Genomic DNA, 16,864 nt, shown 5'->3' with positions numbered 1-16,864 from the left:
AATGGAAAGGGAGCTTTCAAGTAAAATGTGAAACAAGCACAGAACAGTTCTGATTCTCCAGGCACAAACAGAACCAGTTTTAATAGGGTAGTTGCTTTAAATGCAGGCTCTATTCGTTGAGCCAACATTTAGTTTGTAGAGAGAGTACAGAAATTCATTAAACAATATAAAATAATCAATATAAATAGAATATCAGAATGGCCTTACATCCAAAAGATCCAAAAATATAGCCTCACTTCACTTTATTTACCTTCTGAGAGCTTTTTTTCTAATGTGGTAACTGTTAGACTCTATCTGCTCTGCTCAGTGTTAGGGCTGTCATGATGAAAGTGCATAAACAGTATAAATAATAGTTGTTGGCACATGAAAGGAACTTTGAGTGGATTGTTCTTTTGGAATCTAACCGTCAGGGTTTTGTTTGACTCTCTGGGATTTTTTTTATTATTTTTATGTTTAATCCAAAAATTCTTATAATCTTAAATTGATTATTTGAAAAAACATCATTCTTTTAATATTTACATTGGAGTTTAATATTTATAGCTTGATGCCAGGCAATTCTTATACAATTTAGTAAATATTTATTAAATCAGACTTGTATTTTAAGACTTACAGTTTTGTAACTACTCTTTAGTGATAATAACTCTTTGAAGTGGAATGTCAGCCTGTGCAAGTCAGTTGCTATATTGTCTTTCCCTTCCTTGTCTGCAGTGATCCTTCTTGACTTCTTTTCACTGCTGAATAGTTAAATGGTTTAATCTCTTTGTGATCCTTGATATTATCAGGTTATATAACCTCCCACTCCATTCCCACTCATCATCTCCAAAATGTAATATTTGCACATGGATCTTTTGACTTCTCTTTTGAGATTTGCAGAAGCCTTTACAAACATTGTTTGAACCCACAACATCTCTGCTCATGATGCATTTTTAATTTACAGGCAAGTAAATTGATTTACTGAGAGCTTACAGTAAATATTTTCCTGATATCATTTAATTGCAAGTGTTCAGTTTTTAGATGCCCAGCTTGAGATATTTACCACCTCATTTGCAGACTCATTCTAACTTTTTTGAAGATGATGAGTGTTGAAATACTGAGTCACAGTGGAAAGCAGACCGTGTACATCTTCTCAGTTTGGAAAGCTAAAACTGAACCATCTAAATCAATGAACATGATACAACATTATAAACAGCTTATCCAGTCACCAGCAGACAGTAAGAGAACCTGGGCATCTGATTCACATTTTCTTGTTCTTCTGCTATGCCATTCCTCTCTCTTTAAAGCATCAGTGACAAATTAAGTAAACGTGGACATGTGAGAAGTGAGCATGGGGAAGAGAATGTTGAAAACAAAACAATTCAGAGGGTTTTATCCTTTCTATCCAAGTCAATGGCAAGTGTTCTACGTCCTATTACAGCACTGATGGTGTGTTACGTTGCATCATTTCAAGCACACTTGCTTTCAGACTGAATACCTAAATGTCAGTTCAGATAGCAGATATCCAGTCCAAATGGTCCACAGTTGGATCGTAGCAGGTGAACAGAGGAGAGTGCAGTTTAGGAGTGTAAACTACCAATCCATACATAGAAGGCTGCAGATATTTCAGACTTTGTTAACTGGGACAAGCAGATGTAAACTGGAACACATTTTTCCTGTGATTTTACAGTTCTTTCGTGTTTGATTATGAGCGTATAGATAATGGAGAAGAGAGCTTTTCAGAATAAATATGAACAGTTCAGATTATCCATCTTCCCATTTATTGACATAAAATGGGCAATAGGTAAAATGTTATAAGCAAAAAATGTTTCACTGCATTAGAAACCATTTCTTTGCTAAAACACCCATGGAATCTGCCTCTTGACATATTCCCCAGCAAGTTAATCTGATTGTGATTGGTACTGAGTGAAATGGAAATGAGAAAATTCCAATAAGCATGTGAACATACAAACTGATTTTCAACCCATTTTGAACATAGGTTGGCTGAAGACATTACTTGTATAGACCAGTAAGTGAAAAGCTGAAGTGCATCTGAATGTAAAAGCCAAAATCAATTTGATTTTAAATGATTTTCCACTGATTTTAAAAAGCAATGGTGTGGAACTTATGTGTAAGGTTAAAAGGCTTCAATTTTATTCCCTTCAGAATAAAGCAAGCTTATTTTTTCTCCTTTATTCAATTTGTCGGGTTTTTTTTATCCCACTACTGTTTTTAGGGGCTGTATATCATTTTACCAGTTTTAGTCAGAGTTATTGGACCAACAATGCAAAGTATTTTTATACACAGAACTGAACAGCAGATGGGACTCCATGAATATTCTATTTTTCAGGGCCATTAAATTAGAGATGTCCTAAAAACAAAATGTCTAGTCTGCTGTGGTATGGCATCAGCTATACCCTTTACATTCTAGCTACAGGTTTCTTTTAGCTACATTCATTGAGTAACCCAACAGACTCTGATCAAAATCCCTTGTAAAAACAGCAAGAGCTCTTTTTGTTGAATTCAGTGGGCTACTGGTCAGTCTGTGGTTAGCATTCACTGAGGAAAATGGTTTTGTGATACAGGTTTCATGATGAGTCTTAAGAAATCTGAATTCAATATTTTCCCCTTTTTTGCCCAATCTTAGGCAAAACATTTTTTCTCTCTCAGCTTTTGTTTCCCAAACTATAAAGTGAGAGTTGTAATCTTTCCTTTTTAAATATTTTGTTATCTGTCAATTTAGACATTAATATTTTTGGCTAGCAGATTGATTTTTATTGCATGTGGACCCACCTCCAATGCCTGTTACCCTATTTGAAAAGAGAGTATAGGTTCTTACAGTACTTGGAATATTGTGGTGCTAATTAACCTGGGATTCCAGAAATGTTTTGATCTAACAGTGATGAGGAAATATAAGATAATACAGTTCTTCAGATTGGATTGACAGATGTTAACCAGTGAATTCAGACTGTTCTAAGAGGTTGCTTTGGAAGATGATTCTTGATACAGGTATGCTAAGGACCCTGGATTGTGGTCAAACCCAGGTTTAAATTTTGTGGAGAGTTATTCTGCAATAATTCTCACTGAGTTGTGCAGGATTTAAATGAGTTTAAATTGGAGCAGAATACAGCTTGCTGAAATCTTTTCACAAATATCCATGATTAAGGATGGTGACAAATGCATCTGTGCTATTAATTGTAGAATCCCACATCATAAGGGATTCAAGGAGCATACTCCATTTGTCTGGCAGTATTTTAAAGGAAGAGTAAACAAACTAATTTCTGATCTTCTTTACATCACTGTAAATTGAAGCAGAATTTTCTCTAGAAATTAGTCTATGTAAGTATCATGAGATCATTTATATTCTCTCTCTCTCTCTCTGCATTCCAGTCCTTATGACTTCCCACTCTATGATTAATTTTTTGTTTGTACATATAAGGGCTTTTTTATCTCTAATGTTTTTGCATGGTGTAATTACAAAGCAGCTTCCTTACTGAATACAGGGCCTCTGAGTCAATTCCCCATATTTGATACACCCTTGCAAAGCAATATGATAAATCATATATATGGAAACAAGATTAAGGATAAGGCCTTCAAATAGGAGGAATTTAAAGTTAGACTCTTATTTCCATGTTTGTTCATTATTTCAGTGGAAATATGTAAATTCTCAGCACTTGGAACATCAGATTTTGCATCTCAAGGTCTGAAATCTCAGTCAATGCATTTTTTCCTTCACTTCCATTTATACGTTTTTTGTGGTACAATATGTTAGTTTCCCAATCTGCATATTTACTTAATGTGTATGTTTTTACTACTGTTTTAAACTATTCATTATTTTTAAAGCTTCTGTCTATGTGACAGTAAAAAAATTACTGATGTGAATAGGGTACTGAAATGGCCACCTTAGCTAATGCAGCTTCCTTAGAGTAATATAGGTACATTAGTACTTTCATAATTTTCTACTTGAAAACACTCAAACTTTGCTGAAAAAATATTTGTTAAGCTGAGTTTTCTCAAGAAGTTGGTGGAAACCCCTTAGTTGGTGGAAATGCTTTGAAGATTTTGCGCATGTACGTTTTTGTATGCCAAAATACAGATACTAAGTTGAAGAACAGTTCACTTCTGTGCAGCTACCCAAATTCACAATTGCAAAAAGTTCTGGTACAAGATTGGGTACAAAGTGTGTGACATGAATGACAGGTTTGCATCTTGAAAATGATGTGTATTTCTTATCCTTGTCTCAAAAAGACCATACAAGAATCAGAAGAGGTAAGGAAATGTCAACAGCAATAAGCCCGTTTCTGGAATGGTTTTCACATGAGAAGAGGGTCAGTAAAATTAGCTTAGAAAAGAGGTCTGAGGGCTGTATAATTCTTGTTTGTATGATCTTGAATGATATGAAGAAGTAATAGGAAATGATTATTCACTATTTCTCCAAGTAGTAAAAATGCTTAAACAAATAGAAGTGTTTTTCCACACAAAAACATCAATAAACTGTGGAACTTACTGCTGCAGGATGCCACAGAAAAACAAAGTATAAGTAGATTAGAAAGAGTTTGACTCTTCGTCCACTGTAAGTGCTGGCTGAGCCCATGGCGAGTACTCCCAATGGTTTGGTAGTATGTTATATGATATTTCAAGATAGCAGAAGTCAGTCTTTTTATTCTTCTCCATGCATAAAGGTGTATTATCAGACTCTGGACATGCTTCATGAACCAATTGATTTCCACTGTGCCAGGTGACCATGAATGAAATTGCTGCATGACAAAGAATGTGAATGAAGTCATTAAACTGGTATTTTTGAGTTAGGTCTTCTAAAGTAAAAAAGTCAACCTTGTCAAGCTGGCTTCCACTTCCCCAATCCAGAGAACACAACAACCCTTCCAGTTAGTCCAGCTATTTTACTGAACTATTTCTTTCTACTAGTAACGGCAGCAATAATACATGAATTGTCTTTGGGCTTGCATGTCATCTAGGAGAGGAGTGCTCACCCACTGCAAGGTGAGCAGCAGCCTGCTTTCTTGCTTGACCTTCAAGTGCCCCTTTACTGTATGCAAGCACCTGTAGAGGCTAATGTCATCTGAAAGTGATTGCCTGGATAACCAGCACTGGTGAGTTTTGGGCTTTGAAAGGTGGGGGAGGGTGAAAGTTTGGGTGCATAAATAAGCTGAAAAAAATCCTTACTGTCAAATGAAATGTTCCTCTGCTTTATCACCATTATTTTTAGTGAGATTTTGCATTATGGTACCTTGAGTTTTAAATTAAATGTCAAATATAATTTGGCACTACAAAGAATGAATTATGTGACTGCCCTTAGAGAAAATCAGAAGGCTTAGCTCTGTGAGTTAAATTGGTATCTGCCTTATACTGAGCTGATGCAGGCTAATTGATTAGGATCTGACAGGATACCATATTGCAAATTCAGCACAATCTCTCTCATTAAAAAAAAATAGAGCTAAGGTAGCTTTAGGGAAAAGCAAAAAAATCTTCTGTAAAACAAAATGGGGAGAGGAAAAGAGTATCTTCAGTGGGACTGTCTTTTGCATTGACGGTTTAGATTGCCCAGAGGCCCAAGTTTCTTAGGGGCACAATATGGGTGTTAATGTGCCCCATGTCACTTTGGAAGCAGATTTGCAATCAGATTTTAGGTTCTTCTGGCCTAATTTTAAAGAAGAGCAAAATATTTTCTCTGATAGCTGACTACATCTATCTCCATAAGAACTAAGATGACAAAGTGCCGCTTTAGATCATTGAAAGAAGGTAATACATTTTAATCAGCAATTATATGAAGAAAGACAAACCAAATGCTGTAGCAGTGGGTCATTTTATAAATTCAGTATTTGTTGCCCTCTCCCTTTCAAAATGCATGATGCCATTTCCTGGAAACATCAGCCTTAAAAAACTATTGTCAAATAAACAAGCCTTGTGTTTCTCACAGCCTTCATGTCTGTGTAGTCTGGGTTTAATTTTCTGTTAAGTACGGATAGTGTTTGGTGGGGGAAGGACTAAGTTTGAAGTTCTAATGTAGTCAGGCTGGAATCTGTCACTCAGCTTATTGCATGTTGATGACTCAGTGCAGTTTCAGCTGTAAGCAGACCATGATTTATGGACACCAAGTGAACTCCTGCGGCAAAAACCAGCCATGAGATCAGAGCAGCAATAGGGCCCTTTTTTTGGCAGGAGACAGCGCCTGCATTTTTCTCATTCATGCCAAACTGCTTTGCACGGCAATTAGCTCTGTCCTCATTTAGTCTCCAGTCCCAAAGGGTAATGAAAGTCATATATCATCTTCAAGGCTGCTAATTATCCAGCTCAGTTACAGGTAGGCTTTGTAACTGTGAGAAGGGCCTGTCTGCTTGATATTTATTGCTCTTCCACTAAGCAAGCAAAGGAGAAAGGGGGAAAAACTTTCCTGAAAGCTTGCCCATACCCCTTGCCTCAGATCCTTGACATACCTTCTGCAAATGTGCTAGTCAAAGGGGAAATGTCTTCATTCCATATATCCATTTTTCATGCTGTAACTAAACATTCAGCAAGAACAGAGAGCAAGTGCTTGAAACATGAGTGAACATACATTTGAGGTGAGCTTGTCTCTAGTCATTTGCTCATGGAAAGGCAATCCTCTGAATACCCAGCCATGAAAACAGGAAGAAGAGCAATAAAAAAGAATGAGGAACTTCTCTCTCCTCCTCTGCTCCTTTCTCCTCCCAGCCCTTTAGCACACATCACAGCAGCACCTTAAGAAAGTGATGGGGTTAGAGAAGTGGGATAGTTTTACTGCAGATATATCAGAGGAAGCCTAGAACTCTGTATTTGAACCCTCTCACCATCAACCTTGAAATACAGTAAAATTGAAATCTTTTTCCAAAGTTTGGGACCTGCCTAACTTTCTGTAACAGGCTGAACCAAATGCTCAACATCTTCATTTAGTTTGGATCCCGGTATGAATAGGTCCAAGTCTTGCAAGTTGGAGCCATCTTTTGCTGTTACTGATATACTGGCTAAATCAACAGTTTAGGTATCTAAAAGGCTTTCCTCTGCCAAGGGAATTAACTTCTTGCTTAACTTGAACTAAACCCTGCTAGATTTTGAAAAGGGTTTTGCTTTTGACCTCTTTGTTTCAGATTTATTTTACTCCTTTAATTCATACTTTGATCAGCAGGCCTGGGAGACTGTGAGGTCTAAGCACTCTGTTGCAGTGCCAGTATGGAGGGAACTCCATTTCCTATCAGCCAGCAAGGGAGTTGCCAGATGTCCCCTGTAATTACCCAGTAAAATTTCATGCCTTGTATGAAAAGCTTACAGAATAGCTTTCTCCCTTATTTCACATTATCTGTGTGCTTTTTCAGACACTGGTGGCAATGGCTGCTAGGAAAAAAGCTACTGTGCATATGCAGGAAAACCATTTATGCTTGCTCCAGCACTGGGCACGTCAGTGCATATGTTGTGCAGCTAATCTGCATGTGTACAGTGGGCTTGCTATGCATGCATGGAGTAACACCACATCTCATGGCAGTAAGTCTGATCTCTCTGGCACTATCAAAGCCCCCATTTACCCCGGGCCCATTGTCTCCAAAATCCTTAGGACACACTCATTGTGTAGAAAGGCAGCCACCAGAGTAAGCACTTGGAAAGGGGGAGCTGGGGCAGAAGCAGTCAGTGAAGCTCAGCGAATAAAGAGCTGTGGCTGACATTGAGCTAGCAGCTGGAGGTACGCTGGGCAGGAGGAACAGAGATGCTTGTCATTTGTGCACAGTGAGAGCAGTATGTCATTATGCTGGTAGAAGGCAGAACAGAGATGGACTTATTGCTGTAGCAGAGACATGCTGAGGAGAAAGTATGCTGCCAGGTACATTACCCCTTGGGTGGGGAGCCGACTGCAGCACGGTGGGAGTTCTGCAGCCTTTTGAGGCTTTGAACTGTGGTGTGGCATTGGGAGGGGCCCCGACACTGGCTCCGGTGCCTCTGGGTATCTCCACTGAGTTGATCCAGGCCTGACTTTCATTTCTTTCAGCAGTAGGGGAGCACTTAGAGGACGGGGGTATGAAAGAAGGGGAAGAAGTTCCTTATTCTTTCTTACAGCTGCTCTTCCTGTCTTCACTGTTGTGTGAAAATGGAGGATCAACTTTCCATGATCAAATGGAATTTTATTTTTCTTAGCCCTCAGAATGGCAAAACACTCTGCAGACAGTTTCACCTTCTTCTTGGCCTGTAGGAAGCTCCAGAAAGCTGGATGAGATTCAAGTAGTTCAGATACCGAGATGCAGAAGAGTGTTGCAAACGAGTGTGTGCTTGTCTGTTGTGTATTGGCAGGTTCCCCTGAGCTGAGTGGTGTTCATCTGATTTATACCAGTCACAGGGCTGCCCTGCAAACTTTGGGTTATTCGTCTGTGCTGTCTTTGCCAAGTCTCCAAACCTGTTGACTTAAACTTTCAGTAGCTGCATTCCAAGTGCTGTCACCCCACCCTTCCTGGAAATAGGTATCCACGCAGCTCCTCCTGATAGCTGTGGGAACTGTTATTGTATATCCTATTGCAGAACTGAGTTCTGTTGTCTGCATCTTGCTTTCACGTAGGATCAGGACTTCAGGCTCTTACTGAAGCACTGTTCCACTGATGATAATGTGTAGGGCAGCCAGTTAGACAGAGGTCGTCATTCAGATTTGGAGTAGATCTATCTAATCTAGTATCTTGGCACTGATAATGGGCAGTGCTAACTGCCTTAGAGGAAGCTCTCTCTTTTCCTCCTGCTATTTAATTCTCTCTCTGTAAAGGGTTATTTCCTCAAGAATAGGAATTTCTGCTTCTAAAAGCTGATTTTGCACTATTCATTCTTCAGTCCTTTAGACTTTTCTTTTTACACCTCTTGGAGTTTTTTGGAATCTTCCTTGTGGAGAGAGGGAAGCATCAGGATGGATAACAAAGAAACAAATGTTAAAGATTAATCCAAATCCTGCTGAAGCCACTATAGTAGTTCCTTTTTCACTGTTTAGTTTACATCTGCCTCCTAAGCCAGCTATTCATGTAGTAATAATTAGCATGACACCAATATTAAATACAATTTTGGAAATAATAATCTCTGAGATGAACATGAAAGAGTAACGAAAAATGAATGTTTTGGCCCTATAGCTCTTTATCCACAAACCTGCTCTTAGAATTAAATTTCACTTGGTCTGATTTTCCTGTTTATTGTCCCATCTCCTGAAACAAACATTTGTCTGACTTAAATCAATTGCCATTTGTATTAGAAATGACCACGTTATCATAAAGGCAGGTATTCCAAATACTTATTCTTTATCAGTAATGTGATCTGTTGTTGTGTGGTGAAGAACATCAAGACCTGTTGGCTTGGTGTTTCCTTCCGTCACCATAAAAGGGTGATACTTGGTAAAGTTTTGCAACAGCCTTGGCCAGTCTATTGCTGAACTTCTGAAAAGGTGGTGAAAGAGTAAGCGTCTGTCCCATGTCCTTGCTGTTGTGTCATCCAGCTGTGAAGGCAGCTGCACTGTTTAGGCATGCAACCATACGTGCTAACCCAAAGGGGTGGAGGAGAGGTGGAAAGGCAGGTGCCTTTCAACAGCGGTCTGCAGTTTGACTAGATGAAGCTGACCATGAAATCACATTCTTAGTGAAGCTGCATCCATGCTCTTTCTGTTTAGGCCTCAGTTTATCAGATGGCTTCTTCAGCAGGTGACAAAAATTGAAGAAATATATAGAAGCACATGATATAGAAGAAATCCCTTTTTTTTCCCCATGCATCAAAACACTTAACGTCTTCCCTGCAAACACTGCTGCTGTTTTACATTCCCCATATACCATACTGGTGTTGCTGCAAACAAAAGCTAAAAGACTCTCATTGGCATTGTGTGCTTTGGATGCATCACAAACAGGGATATTCTGAAACAACATGCTGAAGAAGTATTTGTAAGCAAAAGTTTCATTAGAAAATAGGTGTGGCTGAAAGGGCACATAAGTGGAGTCTGACTAATATTTAAAACCCAAAGTTCTTAAAACAAGCTCTTTCTCAAAAGCCTCACCCTTGTGGCGTGGAACTGACACAAGATTCAGCTCCTCTCTGAGTATCTAACAACAGCTTAAAAACAGCTGCTGTTAAAATCTGCCATTCATGGGATAGTTTTACTCTTCCCTTTCAGATGAAGCTGACAAAAGAATATGGGGAAAATACCATCTGTGGCAGGTGAACTGTTGATTTTCAAAACTGTTCCTGAGCATGAGTTGATTAAACTGCTATGGGAACCTTGCTCTGCTCATTCCCTGTGGCAAACTGTTGCGATAAGCTTCCATGTTAAACAGTTCAGATTGCAGAAGAAGTCCAAATGGCTCCTGTGGGGGATTCTTATTCAGCATTGCCTGAAACTTCACTCAGAGAATACAGTTCTTTAAACATTTTAAAGTAAAACTCCTCTGTGTATGAAATTGGCAGGAAGGAATAGGCACAGTTTATATTTTGGGATCCCTTACATCTTTTATTTTCATGGAGAAATAACTAAAGATCCAAGAGGGGGCTGGACAAAGCACTAATCAGTACATGTGATAAGGAGAAATCATGCAAAACAGAGGTCTGATGTGTGAGGTACAGGATGGAGGAGGAGGAGGACATCATGGAAGTGCTTCCTTCTTATGATGAAGAGTTATTTTTATTTTTTTTTAAACTTACATTTCTATGCTTAACAGTAAATGTGTTGTTTCCCTTCCTTTGCAATAGACAATCATTAAAAGTTTGGCCAGCTCCAGCAGGGAGGGCACCAATCAGATCTTGTATGGCAATTGATAAACTCATTGTCAGGATCTGCCAAATCTTTGGCATGTGTATGCAGGGACGGGATAGGGAGGAATGTTTTACCCAATCTATTATATATTCCGCTCTGTGTATGCTCTTGTACGATGGTCATCTCTCTAATATCTACATGTGATTCTGTTTTGTGCAAGAGAGAGAGCAAGGTCAAAGAGATGCACTTTGGGCATAGAGCAAAAGATGGTAAGGTTTATAATGCTACTTAGCTTTGGGGGAAATTCACTCTTTTTTTTCTTAATGAAGCCTTGAACAGCCCACAGGAGATTCTGTCCCCTGGGAAGATGAACCCTGGCCTGATTATGGAGACTCTTACCTGGACAGAGGACTGTAATTGATGACTGTGCTCTACATCCTGGATATATTTGTAAGTACTCTGGAGAAAGAAAAAAGATTTTGAACCTGATTTGAAATTTTATGAAAAGTCATTGTAGGTAGCACAAAACAAAGATAGCCTGCTCACAGTACTACCGAGGAAGCATACAGATGCACCCTGTTGTGGGAACCAACTAGCCTTTTTGTGAACTTGCATGAGAATTCAATTAACACTGCACAGTAGCTGGCTAGAATCAGTGAATTCAACACGAGTTTCTTCTGTTTTCTTACTATTGAGCGTTCAAAGAAATAATAAGTTCTTTCTCCAAATTAAATGTTTTTTTTCTCAGCCAGATACGGTACCTGTCATTCATGATTCTCTTTCATAATTCAAGAGGAATCAAAGTCATCATCCATGAGTTTCTCCACTAGAACACAGAGAACATCCTGGTGGGTACATGCTTTTCCTGCTTTGGGAACACTACCAGGCTGAGGATGGTGAGTAAAGGCCAACTGTGTCCTTGCTGTTTGAGAAAGCTTCCAGAATATGCATAATGATTTCAAGTAAGTAGGATGTTATTTCATATGATTGCCATTCAGTTCTGCTCAGATCGTTTGAGGCTATTCCAATCAAGAATCATAGTGATTCTGTATCTGGTAACACCACAAAAGTAAACATGGCCTTGTATAATTCTTGCCTAATTGTATCTTTGCATGATTAATTAACCAGCTTATTGAGCAAGAAGGAAAATGTTTTATTTACTAATACAATAAGCAAATTGCCAACATACCTATGCTTAGTGAATCATCAGTGATAGTGTTTGTTTTCAGGTTCAAAAATTATCACATTCCTAGAAATATATTCAGAAGCAATCTTCTTATTCCTATCTTGCTTCGTATAGCTGGAATCATATTGTATGGTGTTCAGTCTCCAAGGGAGGGCAACCATCCAGTTGTCCTCATTCAAACCAAAACAGAATTCTCTTTTAATGAGTCCATCTAAACATTGGTCTAATCTAGGTTATTTCAATATATTTGATATGAAAAAGGCAAGCAGGGGAACACCTATTTTAGTCTGTTCTGCAAGCAGTGCCATAGTATCACATCATAGCTTGCGCTTTTTGCCAGGAACAGAGATTGGAAAATCCTGACAGGTCCCAATGCTTCTGCAGTACAATAATTAGCATGTGCTTTTGGGGGAGGGCTCGACTGTGGCTTGTGGTAGGTAGTTGTCCAAGGAGCGAGGGAGGGAGAATCGTAGGAGCTCTTGCCCTCTCTCTTTCCCTGACTTTCATTAGTCCCTCAGTACACTCCTACTACCCTGATTTGTGCTCTCCCTGCTCCAGACACCTCATATATGTCTGTGCCCCAGTCGAGACTCGTTGGCAGAGGAATGCAATTGGAGCTTGCCTTTCAGCTTTCCACATGGTTCCCAGAGGTCTGCATGCCTTACAGGCAAAATACCTTTGGGGCTTATTACTATACAGATATTTTCATCCTATATAAGGGTACATCAACACCACAAGTGCTGAGACACCCCAGCTGGCTCAGGATGAACAAAGCCTGGAACCAGGAATGCCAGGGAAGGACAGCAGACATATCCCTGCTGGCTTTGTAGAACATTGCTCTGTCTGAGAAACAGCAAGGTTGTGCAAACATAGCCAAATGACCTCTAGATCTCAGCTTTTAGCTCTGCACAACATCACATGGGCTAACCATTCAGTCGGAATCCTGGAGTTAGATCCTCAGGTGCTCAGTGAAGCAAAATTACCATTGAAGTCTAGTGAAAGGAACATATCATTTTGTCCATAGGTACTGAATATGCAGTAATAGTTGTGGATTGTCAAATCCAGCACAGGATTATACCTCCCTGCCCTCAGCATATGCTTCAGCACTTTATACAGACTATGTTTAAATTACTTTTTAATTAGCTCATTATACAGATAGAAGATCTGCTCATCTCAACTTTCATAACCACAACTTTGCCTGCAGGTCTCTTTATCAGACAGTTGGATGATGCCAGCACCCGACTTGAGCTGAAAGTGCTCAGACCTTGCAGCAATGAGACTAATATTAAAAGCCCAGATAGTATCAGGCACCGCCCCCCATTATATTGCAATTGCATTCCCAACTTCGTGCCCAACCTTCTTATATACTATAAAGAGTTTGTGGAGAGTGGGGGCTCATGACTGCTGGAAAATCTACATGCCATAAAGAAGCCAAAGCTATTAGACTGTGCATAATGGTGCTGCCTATAACCTCTGCGTAGGTTTTGATGATTCAATACAAGCTCAGCCCACCCAGAGCGATTCATAGCAAATTGTTGGCCCAGGGATTCTAACTCACAGATCTTCCCCCACTTCTGTTTGGAGATGATTTTGTAGACATACATGCATAATGAAGTGTGGCAGTGCCACTTGTATGTAATAGTATTACCTGCCTTGGAAATCCCTTCTCTCCTCTGTCCAAAATCTGTCCCCTGTGTGAGATGCACTGTACATGTACATAGCTTACAGTGTGAATAGACAGGGCTGAGAAAGAAAGCACTAGCTTTACAGAGGTAGAATAAAGGTACATATGAAGTGATTTGTTTGGGGTTGTACAGGAAATATATGGCACAGTTAGGAACAGACCACAGATCACTTTTAGTATTCTTTTTCAGCCAGAGACCATCCTTATCCCTATGGTTCCTACATGTTAACAGCCTCTTCATTAAACATTATTAGACCCATTAACACATTCTGCTTGGAGCTATCATTCCACTTTGGTATCACAAGCTGACAACAGTTACAATGAGCTTATTCAGAAGATGTTTCTTTTTGTTTCCTTCCACTTGCTATCAGAAATACACTCAGAAAATTAATTTCCATGAGACCGGAAGGGACTTGACATATTTCACATGTTTCAGTATGACTTTTTAAGGATAGATCAGATGGAAGTAAAGGTTGCCAACTTAGCTTGACACAGGCTATAAACTTGACTCAGAAATTCCTGTAAAGAAGTGCTTAATTTGCTCTTTGAGCTACAGCAAAGCTTTTTGGAAAGATATTCAATCCCAGTTCAAATTCTATGAAATCCTGTTCTTGGCCTATGCAGGATCACAGCTTCAGTGGTGGGAGGTAATCCAACTGCAAAGACTCCTTAAGCTATTGTCCAGCCATCCACACCTCTGGAATTTCATAATAAATTGAATCAGCTGAACACATATCGGGGTGGGGGGGTAGGGTTGACAATGAGCAGATCTAAATGAATGGTGAAACCAATGACTCATCTCAGTCTCTAATTTCATTCCTGTTTGGATTGTTTATCTAGGAAGAAAAGGGCAGGGAATGTGTAAGGATATATGTGTTGTTTATTTAAAACTGTAGTAGGAAGCTAATTCCTAGGCAGAAGCTCTGCCATGAAGCAGTGAGAGAGAGAGAGAGACTGATTTACTATAGGGATATCATTAATTTCTTTATTTTAATGACGCTCCTTGTCTTTTGTTTTATGCGTAACAAAAGATAGCGACTTTCTTCAAAGTCCATCTCTCTGAAATCCTTCATTGTTATTGATTTCCATTCAACTCCTTCCAGCTTCTCTACAAGTTGATGGTATTCAAGGGCCAAAGCAGTGTGATATATTTACTGTGGTTTTATCAATGCCGTACAAAGCCTTGTCTCTTCTCTAGTCCCTGACTGTGGTGAGCCTGAGGATGGAAAACCAAGCTGCACTGAAGCTTTTCAATATCCTATTTCACTGCAAACTCACATTAAATTTGCTATTCTCTTTGAAGTCAGCAGAAAAACCCTGACTGACATCAACTGTGTTTCTGGTTCTGTGTTTCTGACAACATTACTGCTTGTCTGGTATAGCAGTCCCTGTGGCCACTGAGAGTAGAAAGCAGCTGAGGCAGTTTCTCAGAGGTCAGGAATACTAAGAGCCAAGAAAATTCACCTTCTAACTAGCCTGGCATCCCTTTGCCCTGTTCTTTGCAACTTGTTCTAACCTGTTAGTGCCACTACCACTATGTCATATATCTATGAAGCCTGTCTCTGCTCAATTATTGGTAAGCATAAGAACAGGAGGATGAAGATAGCTGTTGAGGGTGAAAGGGGAGGTAGGCAAATATTTTGCTTGCCCAAGAGAGGGAATAAGCTCTCAACGAACCTGGCTATTTCCCTGAATATAGATGTTGAAGAGGATTTTCTATAAGAGACAGACCTCCTGTTCAGCATACTGCCACCCAGAATAACTTGTGTCTGATCTTTCAAAACCCTTAATAATGTACCTTGCCAGTTATATGTTGCTGAGCAGGAGGGTTGAGAGGATTATTTCAGCTGTGGCAATCAGTTTACACCTTGAACCACAAGATTGGATTACTTCTGGTATTTAATTTTGAAATATTTCCCCCAGATGTACCATACCTTTGCATGTTTCCCGGATGAATTTCATTTTGTTATTTCCTGCTCTTATTTCTAAGGTTTCTCAAGTTCTCTGTGTTATTTCTCTGTCTTCACTTATGTTTGCAACACTTCCTAATTTAGTATCATCTGCAAATTTAATTACTGCATCAAGTCTTCATATCACCTGACCAGTGGTTTAAAAATATTACTGAAATATTAAAAACCTGAGTTTAAAACAGTTTCTACAAATTTCCCTAGGAGCAATTCCCTCAAATAATTTACTCTTGGGATTTCTTTTTTTACATGTTTAGTATATATGAAACAATGAAGGTGCATAAGACTACTCCACAGAAATTGTTGACATGTCAATGAATGCTCTCTGTTTTGAAAAACTTAGTCTACAGACATCTCAAATATATGAAATAGTATAAATAGTTGAGGAATCAGGGGCATGCTTGTACAATTGAATGCATGAGTTTTCTTTGGGAAGCTAGTAGCAAAAGTGAACTCAAACCTGTCACAAGCATACTTCATGACATAGATGAAGAAATAAAGACTACAGTAGGAAAGAAGGTTCAGATACTCCAAACAAGCCTGATAGTTCTTTAAGGAGCAGGAATAGCGAAACAAGTAGTTAAGAAAGAGGTCCAAGGGCAGTGTTTTTCAGTAGTCTAAAATGGTGTTTTGAACTTGATTTAGAATAAGTGAAAGCCAAGGAGCTGCAAAGGAAGAGCATCAAAAGAGAAATATATTTATAATGGCTATTGAAACAAAGGGAGTAAGAAAGCTGTGAGACAAAAAAAAATAAAAAAGATATGTTAATGTTGCTGAGGCAGCAGATGACTAATGCATGAACCCTGAGCTGTAGAATAAAGAAAAGGCTGAATTTTTAGTTTTTAGACCCATTTTTATACTAATATCTAAATAAACTTAGTTGAATATATCAGATGACTTTGCATTAAATGATTTACTAACATGTAAATATATTACATCCATTGCATTTTTTTTTTTAATTCAGTTGTTCTGCAGTTCAGTAAGAAAAGGGTGTTCCTTATGCAACCTCTTTGTTACTGCTTCATGCAACCTTATGGTGCTCACAGGTTATTTTATCCCATACTTTTTTGACTTCAGTGGAGATTCCTTACTGAGCTAATTGATGTGTCTTTATGAATTGCTTTTTCTTCCTTAGCTTTTATGATTTCCTACCTTCTTATTACATAAGAAAGAACGTAATGAGACATTTTGCTTACTGTTTGGCTTACAACTTACAAGTTGTCTCTTGCATTCTGAGAGCAATTCTTGTTCAGGGGGTTTTAGATTATTTTGTCAATTATGTAATAGCTATATCCCCAGTATTTTTCAATTACTACCATTTTATA

This window comes from Apteryx mantelli, chromosome 7, assembly GCF_036417845.1.
Source record: "Apteryx mantelli isolate bAptMan1 chromosome 7, bAptMan1.hap1, whole genome shotgun sequence".
NCBI classification, from domain to species: domain Eukaryota; kingdom Metazoa; phylum Chordata; class Aves; order Apterygiformes; family Apterygidae; genus Apteryx; species Apteryx mantelli.
The sequence above is the reverse complement of the archived record's forward strand: the minus strand, read 5'-3'. Positions refer to the sequence as shown.